Consider the following 26,101-nt stretch of genomic DNA (forward strand, 5'->3'; position numbering starts at 1 on the left):
AAAGCTTTCAGTGAACCATATATTAGTGCCTGGCTCCAGAAGATCTTTTTTTCTTCTTTCTGGTCCCACCTGGCTGACCTCTCCTGCAGCCTTCTTTTGACACATCCAAGAAATCAGATTTCTCTCACAGTTTTCCATCCCTGTGGCTGGTGAGGTCCAACACACTCATCTTGCTTTGTTGTTCTTCTTCACTGTTTTGTCTAAATCTTGCCTGCAGCATCACTAGGGAAAAGATCAGACCAAAAAAAAAAAAAAAAAAGGATGGTGCTACATTATTAAATCATAATAATTTGCAGAATGGAGATGTGGAGAGGAAAAAAAAAGATATCTACAAGGGGTTTGTTTATATTGAAAATCTCCAGCTCTTTGTTTATCCTTCTGAGATATGTTTGGATGGAAATGAAGACAGAAGAAACAACTTTACTGGGCAGATTTCAGGCTGATAGAAATATTGAGTGTTCCCTTACAGCATCAGCAAGGATGTCCACACACCCAGCACTGAATGACTCAGTTTCCCTGAGAGAAACTGCTCCTGCTGAATGCATTAACACCACTCTGGACACAAATAAAGATTATTTGTAGGTAAAAGAGGCTGAGGGCTCTGGGATTTTCCAGCTGGAGCAGAGGTTCTGCTGTGGCTTAGTGAAATAAAAACCACTTTGGAAATGGCTGATAAATGAAAGCAAGAGATCTTAAAGACTAAGTTAATACATGAATGAAATCACAGTTGGGAGCTGGAAACAAAACCTGGATTTTCGTAGCTCGGGAATGGGAGACAGCAGAGATAGATTTATCTTAAAATGTAAAGACACAGAATGACAGAAGCTAAAAATAAAATTTCATTCTTAGCTGTGCTGAATAGTAAACAATTAACAGCATCCAGCTGGAAACACCACTTGGGCTATGAAAAACACACTGGCAAAAAGGATAAAAAACTTAGGGAAGGAGCACTAAATCTGCTCTCTGCCTGCATATAGACTAATGCTGAAACCACTAAGAAGTGTCAGGAGACCCCTGAGCAGAGGAAGGGATAGGGAACTGAGCTGCACACAAAATTCCTTTAAAAATAATTGGAACAGCTAAGTGCCCAGGAGGAATTGCCTGAGTGATTCCTACCACAAATGGGGGCACACAAAACCTGAAATAAACAGGTTAGAGAGGAGCCCAGGCTGGAATCATCCTTCTCACAGATGCTGTGGGGTTGGAGAGACCCTCAGCCCTTCCCTCCCTCAGGGGACAAACCTGACACGAGGCACATCAAGGTTAAACCTATGGCAAATCAATAGCTCCAGCCTAACTCAGAGAGCATCTGATAATGAGAAAATTTCCCTCTTCACGTGTCAATTTCCTCGTATGTAAATGAAGGACTATGATTAGACAGCAAGGTAATGACACTTGGGCAAAGCAGGGATATTTTTAAATTAATTTCCTTCTGCTGCACACACCTGAAAGTTAAAAGGTAAATGGATACAGCCTGGTTTTAATAAGAGCTGAGTAGGAGGTTTAGGACAATACAGAGTTTCTTTTCAATGTACACACAGATTTGGTAGCTCTAAGGCAGGCACCACCAAATACAGCCCTCATTTTCCATTCAATAAACCCAGGGTTACACAGGTTATTAAAAGAGGGGGTTTGGAGCAATCACCACATTTAAGGATGGATTTAACATTGAAACATCTTTGAACTGATCCTGAGCATCCTCCCTATACACAACCTGATATTTAATAGAAGTTCTTAATATATTCATGTTAACATATCAGCAATATTAATAACAACACAAAAATATAATGTCATAAATAATGCATAAATATAATATAGAATATAGAATATAGAATATAGAATATAGAATATAGGATATATATTGTGTTATATTATAAATCTAATATATAACACATAATGTTATAAATAACACATTATACATAATACATAATGTTATAAATCATACATGTTATAAATAACCCAACTTTTGTGGACCATTTATTACTACCAAATCGAAGAAGCTTTTCTAAATTATTAGAATTTGATTATTAGATTTTGAAAATAGATATATTTTAAGTACAGTAGTGGATTATTTTTTGCTTTTGGTTTGGTGGAAGGCCACAGGTAAAGATCATATCTCCGGAATTTGTCTTGGTTTTAAAATATTTCACTATTGAAAAGCTAATGTGCTGCACCTTAAACATAATGTATAATATAAAAGCTGAGGTCAGAAACAGAATTTAAGAAACCACAAGAAGTTGTGTCCTGGTTTATTATAGATGTCTAAGAACAGCAAACAGTTTTAGCAGCACATAGACAACACATTGTGCCATTATCAGCCACTGAGATCCTGCTTTCCCCACTAAAAATTCTAATTAATTTACCAAGAAAGAGTACAGAGCGAGAACGCCTCTTCCTAGGGAAGATCACACTTCCTGCTCCTGCCTTTCCCTCTGCCTGCCTGCCTGGGAATATTCACCACCTATCACAGCATCAAATGAGTTCCTGCCCATGTCATATTATTTACAAAACCTTTCACACAGCCCCGGTGTGCTGGGACTGTGAGTGATAATAAACTCCAGTCTGACATATCAATGGCTCAGGGAAATTTCCTATTGCAATTTTCGACACAAAATGAAACATCCTAGCAGGAGTCAAAGCTGGGGGAATCTGTTGTGAGAGGAATGATTTCAGGTAATTCATCATTATGAAATGAAAATGCAAAAGCCATTGAAGTCTCCCAAAATGATACAAATAAACCCATGCTGCAAAGTCCATGATCAGTGAGGGGTTATATTCAGCAGTACTTGGTCCAATAAATATTAAGATGTTAAATCATTCTTCATATTTCACAGTTTCCTTTCAGAGTGTGTAGCAGGAGCTTCTCAGAGCAAATGGGACACAGGGCAGCTTCTCTCACATTTCCCTCTGAAGTTTCTCTTTGCTCTCAATACCAGGAACAGCAAACTGGAGAAATGAGAATTGTACCAAGCCAAGGGAGAGATTCAACTGCTGCTCTCAAAACTTGTCCATCAGACTTCTGCTCACAGCTTCTTCTGCCTTGGGCTTTGCTGGGTGTGAGTAGAGGATGGTAGATGCTTTCAGAAATGCAAATGGGTCAAAAAGTGTAGCCCCAAGAGGAAAAATTTACGAATATTGTGTAATAAACCCGCATAAAGCATCCTTGAATAACTGTGAGTGAAACAGAAAGTCTTCTAGGCTTAAATCAAGCATTTCTGGTTGACTGGAATGGGAAATATATTGTGTTTTTTCTGACTGGGAAAGTCAAGCTAGAAGCCAAAAGCTTTTTGGAATTGCTCTAATCAGCACTCCATGCACTGATGAGCTGATGGAATCCCCAGCCCAACAAGTCAGGTGGGCACTGAGTGCCTTTGGCCAGGCCAAGAAATGCTCATTCTCCCAGGTGTCAGTGACAGGACAAGAGCAAACAGCCTCAAGGTGCACCAGAGCTGGTTAGATTGGATATTAGGGGAAATTTCTGCATCAAAAGGGTTGTCAAGCCCTGGCACAGGCTGCTCAGGGCAGTGGTGGAGTCTCTGTTCTTGAAGTGTTCAGAAAACATGTGGATATGGCATTTGGGTACAGGGTTAGGGTGCTTGGCTGTGCTGGGTTCATGGTTAATTCAATGATCTTAGAGGGCTTTTCCAACATAAATGACCCCATGATCCCACACTTGGACCCTCATAAGATCAGCAGGAAAGTCTCATGGAGGAAATGCTTGTTTCAAAGGCTTCTTTCTGAGAAGAAAATCCTTTCCTGCCCTGCATTTCCAACCTTTCAAAGCCAGCCTCACCTTGGGGGTCCATCCCCATTCCTGAAATCAGACAGCTCTTCAATTCCTTGGTCAGGCCTTTGGCTGGGGCTGGTTTGGGACCAGAACAGGTTTGTAGGTGACAAGGTGTGTAGGAAAGGCAGCACAAGGATACCCAGCTGAAAAGCCAGAGGCTGATCCAGAGCAGCAGGAATGTTCCTACACAGGGCTGCTGGAAGGCTGGAAGTACACAACCTGAGGCAACTTCAGCTTCACTTTCCAGGAGATGAAATTTCCTCCTCTTTAACTCACACTGCACCTGATCTGTCCCCAGCCAGTGCCACTAATTTCATGTGTCTGCTCACATTCCTGCTGTCTGAAGACTGGCAAAAAAGCAGGGGATCACTCAAATGGCTCTTTAAGGAAATTCCCTAGACCAGACTCAGATGAGAACTGAGTTACAGTAAAGCAGATTTTGCACCGTGAGTCTGGTGGTCCATTGATGTGATTATGGACAGTTTTGACCTCAGAAGAGTAGCAAATATCTGCTTCCCTGAGACTTGCTGAGTGTATCTAAAGAGAAATTATGCCTTTCTGCCAGAAATGCCTGTGTTTGTGTTGAGAGTGACAATCTCTCTCACTGTACCAGATAAGCAGGGCAGAGGGGATATTCATGAGACAGAGCCCTGTGCTGGATGAAGGTCCCCATTTCCTTGCACAAGCAGAAGGTGAGGACAGGCAGCTCCATCTGGAGCCAGGTAGAGCCACCAGAGGCTCCATCCACCCCCTGCAGCCCCTCTGAGGCTGTTCCACTCTCTGCCATTGCTATTGCAGGGAGCACAGGCAGCTCAGCTCCACCTGAGAGGTTCTGGAGGGCTAAAAAGGCAAACAGCACAGGTGAGCACTGCCCTGAGCAGGTCAGGGAGGACATCCCTGGGGCTCCAGGCTCAGCCCAGGAGCAGACAAGACACCAGGATGCACACAACAAAGAAATATTTAGAGATGAAGACCAGCAGCTAAAGAAATAGTGGACAAACCCTCTGATTCTTGAGTTATTGTGTTGGAAGAAAATAAATCCTCTCTGGAGCTCGTTTGACTTTCACTCCTCAGTTTCATGCTTGGAAGTTCAGCTCTTTCTTTCAGCACACACTGGCAGAGGATTTTCAGTTCATTGGCTCCCAGGGATCCCTGAAGAGAGATGTGATGGCACAGGTGTCCTGTCCTCAGTGGTACCCAGCAGCATGTCAGAGCCTTAAAAAGATGTTTCAGAGGGGGAAAAAGAGAAAGGACCTGCACAAACCTCACATTTCCAGTCAGGCACTCTGCAAGTTAATTCAGATGACACAGCTTCAGATGGAAACGTTTCTTTTTTATTCTGTGTCTAATGCAGATGAAGAATAATACATATGGAACTTGTTTTTCAGCAGCAACTTGTGAAGTAGTCAAAGTTTGGAATCTAGGGCAAGTAAATCAAGCAGAAATAAAGAGAAGGACATGCAAGCTGTAGTTGTCCTTCTCTATCACTGAGGCAGATCTGTGGGAGGGCAGAGCAGGGGCTCTCCCTGAGCAGCCTCACTGCTGAGCCCTGAGCCCCTGCAGTGTGGGGCAGAGCCACAGACAACGCAATTATCTAGGGAAAAAAAAAATACTTCAAGGCAATTAAGAGAAATCTAATCATGCAGCTGACCCAGCAGTGCTGGGAAGAAACCAATTGTTTTACTGAAAGAGTTTTCCTTGGTTTTTCTGCTTTTTCCAGTGTGGGGAATGAGGGCAGTGTGTAACAGAGATACTTTTTAAAAACTCAGAAAAACCCCAAAAAAAGTAAAAAAGAGACTGGGCAGAACAAGGAAGGTTTGAAATGTCAGAATTTATCTGTCTAAAAGTCTTGGAAATATTATTCAAAGCCCCAAACTGGTAAATACTAAGGTATTTAAATAAACCCCCATTAACTCCTCTATCATTAGATGAAATTCTTTCCCAGATGCTATTCATTTCTGTCTGTAGCAAAACTCTGATTATACTCAGTGGGGGAGCTTTAGCTATGACAAATAACTAAAATGGTTGGGGTTTTAGTTATTAGGGGCAAGCCCAAAAAGGTAAAACTGGTTTCAGAAGGAAATGTGCTTACATAAGCTGGGTAGACCAAACTACTTGAAATTACAGTAAATCTAAAAATTATCCGAACACCACTCTTCCCGCAGCCTTGAAAAGCCTGCCTAATTTTGCTTTTAAATGGTTTATTAAAGCTTAGTACATTTTTGGGCATGTCTGCTGGTTCAGCTGCTGCAGGAGCACAGCAAGGTCTGGTCCACACATCTGAGAACTCCTTTCCTTGTGAGATCTCCCCTGGTTTCCCAAGCTTTAGGAGCACTGGTGGCTCACTGAGTTAATCGGGATCCAAAGGACCAGAGGACAGGGCTGGATGGAGGGACAGACAGACAGACAGACAGACAGACACTGTTCCTGCCTCCTTTCCACAGCTGCAGGGCTGGGAGCTGCTGTCCCTTCCTTAACCGAGCATCCTCCCACGGGCTAAGGCAGCAGGGACAGGCATTCTCATCCTGATGGGGAAAGAAAAGCAGGGAATCACTTTCCTCAGCTAAAAGCTGCTGTAAAAGAGAGTTCATTCTCTAGTGAAAAGCCAGGTACGGCTTCCTGCTTTTCTCACAGATATTGAGCATTTTTTCCTGTGTTTACTTGAGAATCTCCCTGGGAGGAGCTCAGAAGTCCCAGGAAAAAAAAAAAGTTGGTGCTGTGTGACGATGTTCACAGGGGTCTTAAGGAGAGGGAAGAGACAAGCATCTGACTCCGTATTTCAGAAGGCTTGATATATTATTTTATGACATATATATCATTAAAACTATACTAAAAGAATAGAAGAAAAGGTTTCACCTCAGAAGGCTGGCTAAGAATAGAAAGGAATGGATAACAAAGGTTTGTGGCTTGGACAGAGAGCCGAGCCAGCTGACTGTGATTGGCCATTAATTACAAAGATCCAACATGGGCCAATCACAGATGCACCTGTTGCACTCCACAGCAGCAGATAATCATTGTTTACATTTTGTTCCTGAGGTCTCCCAGCTTTTCAAGAGGAAAAATCCTAAGGAAAGGATTTTTCATGAAAAGATGTCTGTGACAGTGCTGTATCCCAGCAATTCTGGAAAGGGAGGCAGAGAATGATCCTGGTGAACTTCAGTGGGATGGCATGAGCTGCAGTGCACAAAAGTAAATAACCAGGGAATTTTTGAGTAAATACTACAGCAGCAGCAGCCCCTCCTGCCTGCTCCCCCTCGCTGTCTTGTGAACTGAGAGCATCTGTCCACATCTCCCCGTGCCAGAAGGATTACTGCAGAAAGGAATTTACATCCTGTCAATTAAAATACCATCAAGCCAAGGATTAAAGTCACAAACACATGAATTAGAAAGGGTGCCAAGGGACTCTACCTATCTATCTTTCATGACTTTTTGAAGCACAAGGTGTAGGAGCATTAAAGGCACCTTTAATCTGCTACATGGACGTGCATGGCATTCACTTACAGGGGTGGGCAATGGGGTGGCAACCAGCACAGGGCAAGCACAAGCCAGGATTGGCATCTGCCTCCCTCTCAGACTCCATGCACAAGTTGTACTTCCCTTCCCTCAAACAAAAATGATCATAAAGTGTTGAATATTACTGGGACAGGCACTAAAACACTGCCCCAAAACTGCTGAAAGTGCTTGATGCAAGGGATCAAAATAAAAACTGGGCAAAACTGAGCTGACCCCCAGCTGACACTGAGGAGAAATTGGGCTGCCCAGGGTTTATTCCCCCGGCACTGGGTACAGGACCATGCACCAGCATCTCCTGCAGCAGTTCATGCTGAATTTCAACTTTGGCTTGAAGCTTATGAGAATGAGGATGGAAGTTTCGAATGGTTTGCAAAACAGAGGAATAAAAAACCCCAATTTGATGCCATCAAATAAGCTGGTGGTGGAGGAATGGGTTCAGCCCCTGTGCCAGATTGCCCATCAGGAGGTGAATGTGCTGATGGTTTTGTGTTTTATGGTCTGGGTTAACGCTGCTGGGGTTTACACTGAACCAAGGTGGAGCAGATGGCAGGAGGGTTTCCATGTTTTAGCCTGGCCACATTTTCAATTCAAATGGCAGCACTTGGCTCCACTAAAGGAGAGAAACAAGGAAAGTTCAGGTTATTCTGTATTCCAGTGCAGAAAGACCAAAACATTTTGATTTCAGCCTAAGTTACCTTTTGGGTATATTCAGTGTGCAAAATGGCCTTTCTTCCCCCATGACTAGTGGCAGGCAGAGAAAAAATGCAATGGAATAGAATAAGAATGGCATATTTTGTCTCATAACTGTCCTCATATCACTTGGGTAAGAGAGTGTGGTAGAAAAATCACTGTGGTGGAGCTTAAAAGACAGAGTTTATCCCCTGATTCAGCCTCCAGCTTTCTGCACAGTGCTCAGAACCACAATTCCTCTCACCTCAAACGAAGCAACAATCCTTTCCTTTACATCCTCCACACATTGTCAACTTTTCGTGGGAGGAACTGTGAACACTTTGTGTGCTCTGCTCAGGAGCAGCATCTCGAGCTGCTATCTTAATTCCCCATAATAAATGAGAGTGTGAATTGGCACACACCAGGGTTTGTGCTCTGGGCTTGGCACACCCAGCTCACCCCGGGCTCCCAGCCCTGTGCCTTCCACGGGAGCAAAGGCAGCCTAATTACAGTCAGGGCAGATTATTGCAATTTGATTACAGGCTTGGCTCTGATGGCTCCCCTGTGCTACTGGGAGAAGACGAGGAGTGCAGGCTCTGTCCTGTGGAGACTGAGATACAAACGAGGAGAGAGAAGATGGAAAATCCACAGTGGAGAAAATGGGCGGTGGCTGCAGCTCAGGGTCATTAGTTTGTATATTTTAATAATGATGAAGTGGCAGCAGCTTGCCCTGCAAAGGTCAAAATTTGTGTGTTCCAGAGAGGAAGGGAGGCAAAGGAGTTATGTACTTTACCAAAAATCTTACCTTTAATCTGCAGCACCTCCATTTACCCCAGTGAATTTACTCAACTTGAGCTCAATGTGAGTGCAGGCTTCAGCCCTGGGCACAGCAGTGGGTGCAGAACTGGGGCAGGAGGAGCAGCTTGAACCAAAACAGGCACTGAGCATCCAGTGTGGCTCTGTGTGAGCAGACCCTGCCACATGAGGACCCCTGTCTGTCCTGCTCCTCACCTCTGTCCCATGTCCCCAGCCCTGCATCCATGGCACTCCCACCTCCATCTAATTTTGTCTTTTTTACAAGAGGATCTAAAGCATAGCCACTCCTTCAAGAGCCCTGAACTCTTTCATGATTAGAGGCTGAGTCCAAGCCCAAGTTAAACTGGTTTTTTAGATCCTTCCAGCAGTAAATCATACACCACAGCACACATTCCAATGTGACAGTGGTCACAGGGTTCTTGGATGAGGGAAGAGACAAGGATTTGATTCCATGTTTCAGAAGGCTTGATTTATTATTTTATTATATATATTACATTAAAACTATACTAAAAGAATAGAAGAAAGGATTTCATCAGAAGGCTAGCTAAGAATAGAATGCAAAGAATGGTAACAAAGGTTTGTGGCTTGGCTCTCTGTCTGAGCCAGCTGACTGTGATTGGCCATTAATTACAAACATCCAACATGGGCCAATCACAGATGCACCTGTTGCATTCCACAGCAGCAGATAATCAATGTTTACATTTTGTTCCTGAGGCCTCCCAGCTTCTCAGGAGGAAAAAAATCCCAAGGAAAGGATTTTCATGAAAAGATGTCTGCAACATTTCAACACCTCCAAAACTCACCATTCATATTCCCTCTGCTGCTATCCCTGTCACTGCCTTACTTCCACCCATTGCAGTGATGAAACTCAACAAACACTGGGAAGGAGAAGAGCCTCCTCCTCCTGTTTTCCTCCCTGCTCTGCCCTTGCACTCCCAGCACAGCTGCAAACTGCCTGCAAACTCCAGAGGTTTTTATTTTCCCCCTGGTTGTGGCTGCTTCACCACCCAAGAGTTATCCCTGCCCTGAGGACTGAGCTGCTGCCAAAACTCCAAAGTTCCTGCTGCTCCCTTGAGCACCAAGAAGAGCAAAGTGACAGAGCCATGAATTCCCCTGCTGAGCCCCTTCCTTGGCATCAGCCTCCCTGCTGGCCCTGGCACAGCTCCTGCCTGCCAGCCTTGGGAAAAGGGAGAGCTGAGGGACACCGCATCCAGCACTGCTCTAACAAAACCTGGAGGGTTTCACCCCTTACCCCATCCCAGAGGTGTTGGAATGTGTGCTGTGGTGCATGATTTACTGCTGGAAGGATTAAAAAAACCAGTGTAACTTGGGCTTGGACTCAGCCTCTAATCATTAAAGACTTCAGGGCTCTTGAAGGAGTGGCTGTGCTTGAGATCCTCTTGTAAAAATGACACAGGGAGAAATTATTCTTTTAAATGGTTTATTGGAGTTTAGTACATTTTCAGGCATGTCTGCTGGTTCAGCTGCTCCAGGAGCACAGCAAAGTCTGGTCCACACATCTCCTGAGAATTCCTTCCCTTTTAGGATGTCCCCTGGCTTTCCAAGCTTGAGGAGCACTGGTGGCTCAGAGTTAATCTGGATCCAAAGGACCAGAGGGCAGGGCTGGATGGAGGGACAGAGGGAGGGCTAAGGGCAGTTTGTTCCCCTCTTTTGAAGCAAAAAGCAGCACTGGTTTCACCTTTGTAGCCCCTGTGGGGCTGAGCTGCAGCGAGCCTGGGCACCCATTTTGTACCTCAGCACCTCCTGCCTCACTGACACTGCGCCAGGCCATTGGTGGCAATGAGTGGCATCACACTCCTCAGTAAAGCACAGCACACTCTTTCCCTCTCCTTGCAAGGCAAATTTTCACAGGAATAGGACGTGAATGTCACTGCTGGTCCCTGTGTGTGTGGGAGACAGCTCCTGCCTTGGAGCTGCCGCTGCCTGGAGGAGATGTGAAGGTGAAGCTGAAGGGACTAACTCCAAATAACATTGTGAATTACAGCCTTGCTAGGGCAGGACACAATTCCATCACCCCTGGCTTCCTGCTTTCCATAAAATTTGTCTTTAAGCAAAATATTGCAGCCCAAATTTAATCATATGGAAAACACACAGCAGCCCCCTCACGGCATCTTTGGGCGGTGCCACAATGAGACACCTCTAAATTCAGTGGCATTCCATCCCTTTTCCTCAATAAAATTCTTGGATTTTGGACTGACCCTGACTCCTAAAGGCAGGAAAGCTGCAGCCATTCACCCCAGGGCTGGTTTTGGCTTCCTACATCCACATTAATTCTCCAGTGCATCATTCCACAATATTAGGTGCTTTCCTTGAGAAATGAGTGATGAAGGCACTTAGAGGGAACTTTACAGCACTTCAGTTGACAATTTTCTGGGTTGATTGTGCACCTCCCTCCTGTCAGAGGTCTCTGCACCACAGATGGTGTTTTACATATAGCAGTAAAATGACATAGTTGGAACTGCAGCATATGTGCCTTTGCTGTGCCTCTGCATCCCAGCAAGTCCACTGGGTTTCCAGCTCGCTCCCATTTTGCAAAGCTCAGCTTAACAGATGGGATGCTGGCCTCTTGTTCTTCCTCCAGCTGATGGAAAGGATTGCAATTGTAGAGTGGAGAAAAAGAAAATGAGAAAGACCTTGCTCATGAATGTTATAATGTTTCCCTCCACTACAAAGCCGTGGCTTTGCAAAGTTATGAAATTGCTGTTCTCTCTTTCCCAGGGTCCCTCAAAATAAATTGGTGGCAAGCACTTTCATGGGTTTCCATTTAAGAGAATCCTGCAGGTTGTTTGGTGTTTTAAGCTTGTGGAGTATTTCCCACCTGATTCATTGAGTGTCGCACACATCTCTTCATGAAAATCCTTTCCTTAGGATTTTTCCTCCTGAGAAGCTGAGAGGCCTCAGGGACAAAATGTAAACATTGATTATCTGCTGCTGTGGAATGCAACAGGTGCATCTGGGATTGACCCATGTTGGATGTTTGTAATTAATGGCCAATCATAGCCCAGTTGGCCCAGACAGAGAGTCTGAGACAGAGCCTTTGTTAGGATTCTTTTGCTTTCTATTCTTAGCTTAGCTAGCCTTATGAGATGAAACCTTTTCTTCTATTCTTTTAGTACAGTTTTAATGTAATATATGTAATAAAATAACAAATCAAGCCTTCTGGAACATGGAGTCAGATCCTCATCTCTTCCCTCAACCTGAGACCCCTGTGAACACTGTCATAATTGAGGGTTATTTCAGAGGGAAATTCAGCACTGCCTGGAGCTCCTGGGCTGTCCACCCTGGGAATGTGATGCTCTTTTCAGCCACAGACCATTCCGGCAGGGACTGGGGAGGAGGATTTCCCAGAGATGCTCCCCAGTATGCTCAGGCTGCCCTCAGCCAGGAGGAGGGGCAGAAGGGCAATTCCCACTTGGACAGTGCCTCCTCCACCAAGCCCCTCTGCTGTGGGATGTGCTCTGACAAATCTGGTTTAAATTCCTCGTGCTGCAGGTTTCCCAAGGAAGGTGCTGCCCTGGCTGAGGGCCAGAGCTGGGCAGGAGAGCAGTGACTCTGTCAGACCCGGAATGCTGATCCAAGAGGCACCATCAGAGGATGTTCCCCCCAGGACAGCCACTGCCGAAGAACAGATGGGATTGAGATCAAGATATGAAACTTGTTAGCCTGGCTTAACCTTTAATAAAATTGATCTCAGCCTACTCACAGCTGGAAAACACACCAGGAATGGTCTGAAGGGAGTTTGGGGAGATGTGAGCACATTCCACACTCTCTTTTCCATTTCTTCCACCCAAAGAAATGACATTTCCTCCTTGAGAGAGAGCAAAGCGAGAGCTCCCTCCTGGAGCAGTCCCAGCCCTGGGATCAGGGTGCCCACAGAGCCCAGCTCAGGCTCCTGGTGCCTCCAGCAGAGTCCTTGTGAATCCAGCCTAAACACACCCAGCAAAGCTGTGCCAGCCTTGCCAGCCTTTGTTTCTGTGCGTCCCCAGGGATGAGGCACCTCTGGGCTCCTGTCCAGGCAGGGAGAGAGGCAGAGCAGGGTTTGCTGTGTCCAGCTTTCAAACCTCTCCCCTGCACAGACCTGGCTGTTCCTGGGCCTGTCCTACAGCCTTGTCACCTTCCCCTTACACAGACACAGCATCTCACTCTACCTGCAGTTATAAGGGTGCATAAACTATGCAGACATTCTGTATTTCTTTGTATTTTCAGCTGACTGCTCAAAATTTAGTTCGTACTAAAATATTCCTGAGGAGGCAGCAGAACTTCCCTATCCCTTTATTTCTGATGCCCAAAGAAAATCAAGATAACGCTGAGTTGATGCACTGACATCAGCTCATATTGCTGTTGTCTCATGCTGTTTGGCAGTTTTTAATCTCAAAACTTCAGCTTTCAGAGCCATGTGATAAGGCTCAGAAAATATAGGAAGATAATGCAAGTGTCTTTACCTTTTCACTGGAGAGAAAAAAAATTAAAATTGAATCCCTGTGACCCATTCCAGAATCTGAAAAATACAGCAACAAATGTCTGGATCCTTCCTTTCTTCATTAAGAAAAACATGGCCATTTTGGAACAAAGCTTTTGATTTCCAGGAGCAATTCACTCATGAATGCTCAAGGTTGGCAACTTCAGCCCTCCCCTATATTCCAGGAGCATATGACAAGGAGACTTGCTATATCAGCTAACTTGTAAACACTGAAAACTGTCTGTATTTATGTCAAATAATCACTTTTGCAGGGCAAGCAAAAAACAAAGATCATGGTGCTCAAAAAAAAAAGAAAAAGTTGGGGGGGGGCAAGCTGAAATCAATACACCTTTAGTTTTCTTGTCTCAGCAAAAGGAGAGTCTGAGGCAGCTTTTTAACCCTTTCCCACTCTAAAGAAGACGAGAAACAACTCCAAACTGATCTGTGTCTTGTCATGCCTTCTCACATTAAATCTCTGATCTGACTCAAGATGTTGTGACAACAGCCCAGGCCGACGTCCAATAAAGATTTAAAAATACAAGATGTGCATGGTGAAATATTAAGACTGATGGCAAGCGCAGTGCCTGGCTAGAGAGGAGCAGGATCCCTGCCTGGCAGGGACGTGGCCCTGCACCCAGGGACTCATGTCTTGTGTGATCCATCACTTGATGGGCACAGGACATCCCCCCGCATCTCCAGAGGAGCAGCTGAGCTGTCTCACAGCCCTGCTCACCTCCCTGTCCTCAAACTATTGCATTGAGAGTGAGAAAACACAGCACTTTTCCCCCTCAGCATAAGCCAGAGGATGGTTTGGGTTGGAAAAGACCTCCAAGATCCTTGAGTGCAGCTGTTCCCCAGCACTGCCAGGTCCAACAAAAACCCACATCCCCACAATGCCTTGTGAGGGCTGACCTAGAACAGAGGCTGGACAGAGCTAAGGAATAAAGCAGGGATTTATTAAAGGCCTCAATAGATCCACTTTGGGCAGCACCAGAGCCCAGCCAGGGCTGCACCCAAAATGGCCCCAAAATGCACGACCGGGCACGGGGTCTCTCCCTGGGATCAGCTCTGCTCCATTTGCACCTTGCAGTTCATTGTCCCATTCCAGCTTTAGCCCCTGCAGTCCCACCCTGCTTGTTTTTCTCTCTCCAGCCCACGGTGTTTGTGCTCCTGGGCTGAGATTTGGATCATTTGTCCTTGGTGCCCAGCTGGAGCAGGAATTGTTTTGTCTCCCTGCTCTGTTCAGAGCTCACCATCCCCTGATATAAAGCTCAGACCCACACACTAAAGCAGCACAGAATGTGAAAAATAGAAAAGCTAAAACCTGAGGCACCATCCAAGCAGCACATGCCCATGTTTTGTGAACACTTCAGGGATGGTGATTGCACCACTTGCCTGGGCAGCCTGCTACAAATGAACCACAAAACCTCTACATCCACATCCCAGGCTTGTTCCATTCTCCTTGGATTTCTCCTGGTCCCCAGAAAAGGCCAGAGCTTTGTGGTGCAGCAGGCTGAGGAAATCGGAGCCAGGCTGCCAGCTCAGCTCCCTCAGCCTCTGACAGATGCAGGTAGCAGCTCTGGTCCCTGTGATGTCACCCCAGGATTAGCATGCTGATTAACAGCTGGTTCCTTGCCATCCTAATAGGCTCTAAATACCTCTCCTAGGAGCTCCTAGCCGGAATTGGATTTTGGAAGGGGTGGGAGGGGATATTTTGTATTCACAGGGTCTTCTTCACACCCATTGGGCATTCAGTAATTCTCAGTAATTGTCCTACGCTTTATACTTAAAGATCATTGTTTTCAAAAAGCATTTCATTGGCAGGGGCTGATGCAGTCTCTGTCCCCCATTCCTGGCTCCCCCTTTTCCCTCTTGAATTATTGATCTTTCAGCAGAACAGGATTTGTCTTCATTATACGTGAGCTGCAATCACCACAGATATTAGTGTAAGCTGGTGGTGGCAGATTGATTAGTTCCTTGCATATGGAAGCAGGGGGTCCCTCCCACTTTATCAGGGATCCCCAGAGCCAGCTGTTCTTTACAGGACCAAAAAATGGAAATTAGATTTCAGTTAAATACATCAGGAATTAGATTAGATGTTATTATTTGAAAATGTCAAGCTTGGGAAAAGAGTGTTCCTCAAAGGACTGAAAAAAAAAAAAAAAAAGGTGTTTTATGGAAATACTGGTGGCATCACTCTTTCTTTCAGTGATTTCCAAGTGGGGAAAACTTGAGTTTCCCTTCCCACCACTCATGACCAAGACATCTAAGAGCAATCCTCCTCAGCAGAGTGCAAAACTAAACAGTGGTAACAATAAAAACTCGCTCACCCTTAGTGACCAGAGCTGAAAAAAGCAAATCTGCATTCCCAGCAGCCCTGGAGCTTCATTCCTGCTGGTCTTTGCTTGTTGCAAGCAGGAAGTTCAAGAGCTAAAGATACCCAGGGAGAGATGTTTTTCCATCAGAACCCACAGGAGCTGGTGTGCAGGGAAACATCAGGCATCAGCCAGGCTTTGCTGAATAACTTCTCCTGCAGCCACAGGCATGTGGGACCATATGATAAATGTGCACCAGGGCCACAAAACCCTCACACTCTGGGCCACCAGCAGCACTGGCCGTGGTGGTGGCAATGGCCAGGCAGCAGCAGCACACAGGTGCCAGGTAAAACACACCAGGCTTGCCCAAGTCATGGACGTCTCACAGCATCCCATTAGTCCTTCTTCACCCCAATCTTCTTGGTGATGGGAGCCCAGAATTGTCCTTCTGGAGGTGCCACCTTCATACAATCCATGTTCTGGGTGGCTGCAGGTGTTCCCACAGCTTGGCCTGCCATGGATCCAGCAGTGGTTGCCTTTCTTTCCCCACACTGTGCACAGCAGGAATTCTTTCTTGGCATGCTAAGCAAACCTTCACCTCCTTTAGGCCTGGAATTAGCACCTTCCTGTTTCAAACTGCTCTCCTATCTCACGTTCCTGCTGTGGTGGCTCCTCTCACAGATCCTCCTGTGGCCTTGACATGGTTTGAGACAGGCACCTGCATTCTTTCGGTCCTTACCAGGTGCCAGCCTCTTGCCTTGGGCTCCCAACCCTGGAGCTGGCACTGCAGTCACCTGCACTGAAAAGATTCCTCAACAGCTGGAAATCCCCAAAGACAAACCTGACCCGGGATTCACAAAGGAACAGGTTGGTACTCACCTGCAGCAACCAAGTGCAGGGAGAGCCCAGCACTGTCCCATCACCTGTGGAGCAGCTGCTGCAGAGGGTGACTGAGCTGCACAGTCATCACAGGGCTTTTTTGTGTGTGTCTTACATGAAGAATGACAGGAAACAGCCTTTTCCCCTAAGGAGAAGTCTGAGAGCTTTGACATTGTGGCCTACTGGTAAAAAAAAAAAAAAAAAAAAAAAAAACCAACTTAGAGATTTTTGTTCTATACTTAGATAGTCCACAGAGCCAACCCAAGCAAGCCCACTCAGCATCTTGTATCCTGATTGACAGTTTGCTTTCTGCTTGGGAAGCTGTAATCAAGGCTGTTCCTGTTAATTCCAAGCACTGCTGCAAACGTCATTTTCTCTACCCACCCCCCTGACCCCTTCACACTTTCCTCTGTCACCTTCCCTCAGCTACTTCCTATTTGTCACCCTTAAAACAACTTGTTTACCTCTCAAACCCTTGGTGGACTGTCAGACTAAACTGAGATAAGATAAGACAAGGTTTAATCACACTGGTTATTTTAGATAGATCCAATTCCAGCTAATCAGAGTCAGTTATTACAGAAAGCTGCAGGTTTATTTAAGTAGAAATTAAGCTATACAGCTAATGTTTCTATTATGAGGACTCTTGCAAACAACTTGGTAATAGGCTGTTAGCACTTTTATATTCATAGCCTCTTTGGCCTGGAAGAACAAGATGATTAACATATGTAAAAGCTCCAAATGATCAGCATCCTTGATGCTGATTCAAAGAACCTCCGAAGAGCCATTCCTCAGATATGTCCTTTTATAACCCAAACCATTTAATTTACATATTCATTTACATATGTCCCACAACACTTTAAAAGTTTCTCGTTGGATTGGTTCAATAGCAATTCATTTATATTTATCTCACTTCCACATTTGTAACATCATTAGAGTCACAATGAGCTTAAAATACTGTAACAAAATCCTTGGTGTCAGAACAACCCCACCTCAGAAATGTCTTATTAAAATTCCTCATCACTGAGTCTCAAAACATCTTCTAATCATATTCCAGTGCAACAAATTAGCAAATCGCAAGGTTGTAGCTCACGTTATCCAATTAAATGAAAATGAAGGACTTTAGCTCTGTCAAAGACAAATTATTCCTACTGCTACTTCCAGCCAACTTGGCCTCCAGTTTCTGGTCATTTATACCACCTCAGCTATGGAGAGAAATCCTACAGCAGTGAGGACACTTTGCTCCAAGGGCAGTGCCAAAGCAAACTTCCCAAATTCCCAAATTCCCCATTTTCCCATCTCCCTTTCCTTCAGAGCCCCCATGGCACCCCAGGATCACTGAGATCATTGCTGATGGAGTAACCACCCCAACGAGGTGCTGGCCTGATTCAAGGTTCATAATAACCCTTCACTTCTTCATGCCTCCATCCCTCAAATAGTTCTCATGTTTTGTCAGTCTTTCCTATTTATATTACAAGCTCTCCAGAGTCTCTTTATTTAGAAGGCAGCACAACAGAGCCCCAATTCCCTCAGGAGCACAGGTGACATTCCTTTCTTAATCACCATGATGACCCTTTCATTCCACATCCAGATCCCACTGTCACATAGAGAGTTTATTTTTGGAGATGCTCCACACACTCACGTCAAAGGTGGTTAAATGGTTTTTATCATCATCATCATCATCATCCTGGCAGAGGGAAAGCTTGCTGCCATACAAGGACAAAGTCTGCCAGGAACAGAAAAGCTGCTCAGGCACCTTCTCACTTTTCCAAAGCTAACAGTGTCACTGACAAAGGCATTCACAGGTTCCCTCTGCAATGGGCTGGAATTAACGAAGGGGTGAGTCATTTTTCATTTGCAGAATTTTAATGACTGTCATCATCAACAGCATTTGCATTCATTATTCCTTCATGACATACCAGAGAGCTGGAGAAATTTCTGCTCTTGGGAAACCACATCACTGCAATACAAGTTGTGTCAAGGCCTTAATATTTATTTGAATTGTTCTTGGCACACTTTTTTTTTCTTCTCAGAGCACCATGAAGCATATAATTACTGAAGTAAATATATAACCCACATGCATGTCTCTATAAAATAGTGTAAATATACCACAGAACCAATCATCTCTATAACATAAATACTTTTCCATTGAAAGATTTCATGGGTAGAGTTTTCTTCCCTTTTCCAGCTGAGTGGCTGTGGGGCTTGGAAATCTGCAGCAGAGTGAAAATCCATAACCAGGGTTTTCAAAAGGAATAAAGGATACAGATTGTGTTTTTTTCATGGAAAATTTGGGGTGTCCCCATGAAGAACCTGCATTTTAAAGATTGCAGATACCTCAAACACCACTTCCAGCATGTCCCCAGGTACAAAGGTGAGGTGGGAGCCACTTCTGCACAGCCATACCCTGGCAATGAGCTGAGCACCAGAGGAAATATTCCCAAGAGAAACATTCCCAAGAGGTTTGCCCCACGTTTTCCACAGCCCCAGTTTGGAGAGGCTGCCCAGCAGAGCAGCCCTGGCAGCCAGTTCTGCTCCTGGTTTCCCTGGGGAGAATGGTGACAGATGAGTCAGCTCACACCAAGCAAGAGAACAGCTTTTCTGATTTAGATTTTCCATCAATAAGAGCTCAGAGAGCAATACCTCGTGCCAGTTGGGTCAACAGCAGATTCTGGAGTGTTCTGGCTTTTCATTATTTGATAAAAGAGATAAACCTCATCCAATACCTACCCAGCAGAGGGATAAAAGCCTCTCCAAGGAAATTAAACACTCATGCTCTGACATCTGTGAGGGGAGACACAGGTAGGACAGGGGGCTGTCATTGTCACTCCTCAGAGCAAGGAGCACAAAACTGGGACCAGGAGCTACACTTGTAGGGAATCTTGATGGATTTATTATTTTTTTTAATTATTATTTATTTATTTCTATATTTATTCCTATATCTTAGGGCGGGAAAGCCACACATTTACTATATAAATGTAGTATATATACATTTTTACTATAAAAATGTAGTCAATATAAGTCTATATTTACTGATAGGAAGCTTTTTTCCCTTTGGTTTCCATCCTGGCTGTAGCAGAGCTTTGCTCTCATGTTGGAATATGCCTGGCAGTGTAGATTTTCAGCATAATAAACCTGAGCTCCAGAACTGACCTGTCACAGATCATTGCAAACCTGGCCCAGATTTTAAACCCATCACAAAACAGTGAAAGACTCCATATTTTATCTTTTATTCTTTTAAGCACAAATATAATTTATGGCATTCTTTGGTAGCCCAGTGAAGCATCAGGAGCAGCAGAGGTTCCATGTAAAACAATTGGGGGTCTGTCCTCCCTAGGCCAGCACTGCCTGTGTTTATTTGATATTTTCTCTGCCTTAAATTCTATGTTCTGTTGATTTTCCCCAACTAATTAGAGAGACATTTTAGGGTACCAAGAGACATTTTTTCCCTTTCAGTCCCAGACCTGCCAACTCCCTGATTTCTCATCCTTATTTGATCAACAGGGAAAGTAATGACAAATTGGTCATTTACAATTCTCCGGGTGAATCCTCCATCCCTGGGTGTCTCTAACTAAGCCAGTCTGTGTCAGGAATTCCTGATGCCATCTTTTGAGAGCACTTGCAGAGCAAAGCTTGCAGGAAACAATGCACTAAAAAGCAATATTTTATACTCTGCCTCCTCGTGCAGGACTCACACACACGTGGAGCAGCATTTAACAGTAGTTATCTCTACTCTATTGAAAAAGGAACTTTCCAATTTTCACTTATGTTAATACAAAACCTAATGTCCTGTGGAAGCTGATGTGAGTTGTGCATGCATGAATTATTATCGATTTCCTTGCAAAGACTTATCTCTGGACTACAAACAGTCTCAACATAAAAGTTAAGGTGAAATACTCTCTCCAATGTATTACACAAAAGGAAACTATTTCCATTCTTCTGTGGGTAAACGGCAGGATATTGCTATGATACCCAGTTAATCCTTTTGGATGAGCATTAGATTTTTCTTGGCACAGCATCTTGTACTACTCTAAAAAAAAATATGAAAAAAAAGGGAAAAAATGCTGTTGCCAAGGCATTAAGCAAGAAAATGTTGAATGCTATTCTTGCAAAAGGAGCTTGAACAAACTATCAATGCACAGGATAAAGTGGAAAATGCGTGAGTCAGGCTGAGCACTCTGCATATGCTGGGGAGAGAGGGGAGAGGCAGACCCAGCAAGGCTCTGCCTGGGGCAGCACAGAGCAGGGATGGAGATGCTGTCCTGGGAGCTGCTCCCACAGTGGCAGCTTTGTCTTCTGGTGGTGACTCAGAGTTTGAGCTTTGTCAGAACAATAATTATTCTGCCCACCTAGGGAAAACTTTGATCTTTACATGAATACCTCTAAACTGTACACCTTGCACATCATGTATACCAAAGCAGAAAATAATAAACGATGCTACAGAACTTCCCAGGCATCTCTGTCTGCAGTCATCATGTTTCCATTCTCCTGTGTGGGGGGTGGATCCTAGCACATCCCCAGTGCACTGGGATTTCATTTGTTGGTGTTTTCCATTGCTCATCACAGGAGTTCCCAGTCAAAGCCTAAAGGGAGCTTTGTGTGCATGTGAGGAGCCCAAACCAAAGCAGACACAGCAACAGGAAAGGGGAGAACAACAGCACATGGACCCAGGCTCATTCAGCAGTGCATTTCCATTTTTGAACACAAAGTTTGTCCATTTTTGCATCTCTGCAGCTCCAGACTGGGAAGTTCTCTTCTCCTCTTTCAGCATTGCCCCACTAGGGCAAGGTGCAGTCAGGGAAAAGGGATTTTTCCTCAGTGTGTGAAAGTTGAGGCTACTCAGCCTGGGAAAGAGAAAGGGAGAAACCTTCCAGCACCTTCCAGAGCCTGCAGGTGGCTGTAAGAGATGGGAACCCACTCTTTAGCAGAGCCTGTTGAGATAGTCCGATGACTTAAAACTAAAAGAGAGCCTATTTAGATTAGACATAAGGAAGAAATTCTTCCCCTGAGGGTGGGGAGGCACAGGGTGCCCAGAGCAGCTGTGGCTGCCCCTGGATCCCTGGCAGTGCCCAAGGCCAGGCTGGACAGGGCTTGGAGCACCCTGGGACAGTGAAAGGTGCCTGGGCTGGAATGGGATGAATTTTAAGATCCCTTCCAACCCAAACCCCTTTCTGATGTTATGATTCTATGAATTCTGAGAGAGGACTTAAATTTCCACTGTTTTTACCTTGAATGGAAAAATCTGATTTTAAAGCAGCTGGCCAGGAAGGTGTGGGGACACCAGCCATGCCAGAGATGGCAGGGAGGAACAATGTAGCTTCTGATTTTATGTTCAAACCAAGCCTGCTGATTTCCTGAAATTACCATCCATTTGCACTGCTGTAAATGAAATCCAAAGCAGACCTGGAGTTAATACATGGGCTGTTCTGATACTGCAAAGCTGTCATTGTTTTACCTCCTCTATCACAAAGGCACGTACCTGCACAGGATCCCCAAATACCCTGTCTTCTGTTCAGTACAAGGAAAATGAATTCACCCTGATCACTCCAGCAAACACTACACCTACTAAGGCACATATTTAATCAAATAATTAGGAAAGGTGCAGGGGAAATGTGTGCTGAAAAGATAATGTTGCACTTTAAAGGATTCATTATTGGTTATTACATTTTACATAGAATGTCATTTTCTTTACGAGTTAAAGAAAAAGTGAAGGGAGAAAAACAACATCCTACTGACTAAATGCTCCGGCTCCATCTAAATTACAGACTGTTGAGGACATGCCTGAGAGTGGAGGTGCCACCTTCCAAAGGAGCACTGCCATTATGTTGCTAACATTTCATTATCTGATTGTTTTCCCTTTTCAGAGTTATTCTCTGCCTTGGAGCACTTGGGCACAGACATGCCTGGGCATTGTGACAGAGCATTTATGCCCTGTAAATCCCAGAGCCAGCCTGCAGAGCGTGGGGAGCCCACAGGAGGGTGGAATCAGAGCCTGGGACGCAGGGGAGAGCATCACCATCCATGGGGAGCTCGAGTGCCTTGGAAAGGGACCAAGGCAGAGTGCAGGCACACAAAGCACAGCAGAAGGGAGGGAGATGCAGGAAAAGACATTGTTTGTTAAATGCTGACAGCCAGCAGTAGCTTTGATTTACCATGATATAACTTAAAGAACAACCCAACCTGCAAAGCAGCTGAAAATCTTTCCCTGGGTTCCACAAACTGCAGTTCTCACCATCAGCTCTGGAGTATTTTAAAGTGAGGAGACCAACAAATAGTTAAATAAACACCTATAGAAAAGTGGCTGCTGCTGGTTCTGCTGTTAGTATTGAGATTTCCTGTCAGCCTTTACAGAAATTCTTTGGGAGTCTGACAGGATTAAGAGGATTAATACATTAAAGCATTATTACAGCTTTCACAGGGGATTTTCAAAGACTTTACACAGTGATCTATTTGTCCTGTTACATAGAACAAGCATTAATAGGCTGATTGAGGAGAATCACTGCAATCAATAACCTTAATTTTGGTAAACATCTTCTGCCATCAGGAGCAGGAGCTGAGGTCACCAGCCCTCCCACAGCATGCACTTCCATGGAGCTGCATGAACATATTTCTGGTGCATGCCAAAGGTTGGCCTGGGTGGTACAACCTGCTCCTGGCAGGGAGAGATTTGTTAACACTGAATTATGGAGTTTCCCAGTCCCTGTGGAGCCCTGGCTGAGTCATTGCAAGGATTGCAAACTCAGAGCCCATCCTGCCACGGGATTGCCAAATGGCTCCCCTTAGAGAAGGGGGTTTTAATCTTAATTAAAAGGTGTGTGGCTGTCCCTTGCTGGGGTGCTGCTGCTCTCCTGCTGGCGGTGATCTCTGTGTTGGGGCATCATGAAATTAAATTACCCAAAGCCACTCACTTCTTCTTTATACACAGTAATAACACACCTTGTTTTAGAGCCCACCTGGAACCATTGGCTTGCTTAGGTGACCCATTTTCCACCAAAACCATGCCCTCCTTGAGTTTCCTAGTGGCCAGATCCCTCATGGAGCATCCAGCAGGACACTTGGAGAGGACACACTTTGGGCATTGTCCTTGTGGTACATTCCCGATGTGACAAATAATGGAAGATAAACAGCGATATCAATATGGCACTGGCTGGGCTGACCCTGATCCCTGACCCCAACACCTCCATCCTCCAGCCACTCAACCCCTCATTTATCTCAGCATTTATTTCAGCATCATGAGCAGCACTTTTCCTTGTTGATCTCACAGGGACAGGGTCTGCTCCCCCAGCATGACATTCTCACCCTCCTTTGCATTTCTCTTGGAACAGTTTCACACCATCCCTCAGCAAAATCTTCAGTGTTTTGTTGAGAAACTTCCCCTTCAAAAATTTTCACAGGATAAAGGGCACAACCTCTCCCCTCCACCTCATTCTCTGTCTGCTAGATGTGAGTCTTTACAGTATTTAGGCATAGAGAGGCAGATCCTCATCTGCTGCAAATCAGCATAAACAGTCCAGGTGAGGGCCAGGGCAGCATTTTCCACTAAAGTGCCTCCTGAAATAGAGAGATCCTCTTATCCCCTGGCCTCTGCTATACAGAAGGATTGGATTCCAAAGCTTTTCTTTTGCCTTGTGCTTTTGGGAAAACACAGAAGTCACAGTCTTTGCTTATGGGTATCCTGGATTTTTCTGCTCAACTAGCCCCAAGTAGACTCACATCTACCTAATTCACAGACCTCAAGGGATCCATGTCCGTCTAAATTAGGAAAAGAAACATTAGCTTTGGCTTTCAGATCAAGACCTAAAATGCAGAAAAATCAAAATCCAGATTTTTTTTTTCCTGAGTTAGCCCAGATATCCCATTCTCAGTGAGATATGACAGACATTTTATGTATAATTTCCCCAGACTCTTCTGAAAACCCGTGCACTCTGAAATCTCTCAAAGACTGTGCAGGGGTCACTCACCTCACACCCATTATCCCCTCCAAGTGGCTGCTTAGCCATTGAGCCTAGTCTCAATTAAGAGCTATTAATGAGCTACTTGTAGCAGTGAGATGTATGTTATTGTATAAATGTGATTGGCAATTTCGGGATGCTGTGAAATGCAAGGCTGGCTCTGTGAGGAAGGCTTCACACTGAGATTTCAGCACTGCCATGCCAGGCAGAAAAGAGTTTGTTGTCCTACAACAGGTTAACACGCTCAGGAGTTACCAAAGCTTTGAGGCAGCAGGAGCCTGGTGGCTGGAGGGTTAAAACTAATTTGAATTTATGTTGGGTATCAAAGATATCCATGCAGGGAGATGCTGCAGCTGGAACAGAGTATCAGGTAAGATTTAAAAAAAAAAAAAAAAAAAAAAAGATAAAAAATCCTAATAACTTGTATACCCAAATCAGCATCTTCTCCCCTGACAGATTTCTAAGAACGTGAGCTTTGCCTGAGAGCAGGAGGCACAGGCACATGATCAAGCAGGTATTGCAAATGGCTTGCCAGGCAGATAATGGAGAATCAGGGAAGCCTCTTTGATCTGACCTAAGCATAGATAAATAGAAACACAGTTTTCTTTTATTCCTCTCCTTTCTCCATGATACTGTGCTACCTCTACCTTCGATTTCACAAAGTGTCTTTCCATTTTTACTTCTTGATTGGCTATTTGGCCCCTCTGCCAGAGTTCAGCCTCAGTTCTCCAGAACATCTGCACTGCAGAGGTGGCAGGTTGTGCCTGTGCTGAGAGAGACAGGCACTGGCTGGGACTGCTCCTTGCCTGAGAGGTTTCAGGAACACCTCGAGATCCCCTCTGGATCACCCCTCTGCCTCTGGATAAGTGACTCAGAGAGAAATTGTTGCATTTTACTGGATTCCATAGGCATGGCAGCATGCACAAGTCAGGGAAACTTTTCCAGCGCCAAGGTCAAGAGAGGCTTTCCAAAATTTTCGTGATCCCTTCTCTGAGCTATTCAAAGCCTGCCTGGATGTGATCCTGCTCTAGGAGAGCCTGCTGTGGCAGGGGCTGGGTTAATGAACTTCAGAGATCCCTTCCAACAACCCCAGCCACTCCTGATCCCACCCTTCAGCCACTGAGTCACTGATTTGCAGCCCCTGACGTGGGTAAATGGTTGGAAGAGCAGCTCTAGCAAGTGGCTGCTGCTCCTCCTCTCAGTTCTGAGATCTCCTATCAGCCCCTCCTCAAAAACACTCGTGTAGTTTGACAGGATTAGAAGGATTAATGTATTAATGCATTATTAGAGCTTTTACAGGAGATTTTCAAAGACTTTAAGAGTGAGATCCATTTGTCCTGTTACATAAAACACAGAGTAATTGTCTTAATTGCTTCATTGTGAGTAGGTATTGCTGCTCAAATACTTGTGCATGTCTAATTGTGCCAGTTGTTCCAGGATCTTCCAGCAGTACAAAACAACCAGGTGAGCCCAGCATCAGACTGCTCTCCAAAGATTTCTCTCCATTCAGCCAGAATTCTCTGTTGTGCCTCTAAACCAGACAGAGGTAACCAACCTGATGTGCAGTCCTGAAAAACCCAGTCCAAGCATGCAAAGCAAATGCCATGCACAGGTGGTTGTGAGCACAGGCTTGCTTTCTTTCACCACAAAGTAGAAATGAGTGCAAATTTCAAGGGAGCAAATTAATAAATGT

The 26,101-nt window shown here is 44.9% G+C and overlaps 1 protein-coding gene across 1 annotated transcript in view; it reads right to left on the reverse strand.

Annotated features, from left to right (window-relative positions):
• Positions 1 to 10,617: 10,617 nt before the first annotated feature.
• Positions 10,618 to 26,101, reverse strand: part of CDK5RAP2 (CDK5 regulatory subunit associated protein 2) — a 221,357-nt gene continuing 205,873 nt past the window's right edge. The window contains exon 40 of the transcript XR_009419787.1: positions 10,618 to 10,635. The gene's annotated coding sequence lies outside the window, so the exon portion shown is untranslated. The remainder of the gene's footprint in view (positions 10,636 to 26,101) is intronic.

The sequence above is a fragment of the Ammospiza nelsoni genome, chromosome 20, assembly GCF_027579445.1.
Source record: "Ammospiza nelsoni isolate bAmmNel1 chromosome 20, bAmmNel1.pri, whole genome shotgun sequence".
Classification (NCBI taxonomy): Eukaryota; Metazoa; Chordata; class Aves; order Passeriformes; family Passerellidae; genus Ammospiza; species Ammospiza nelsoni.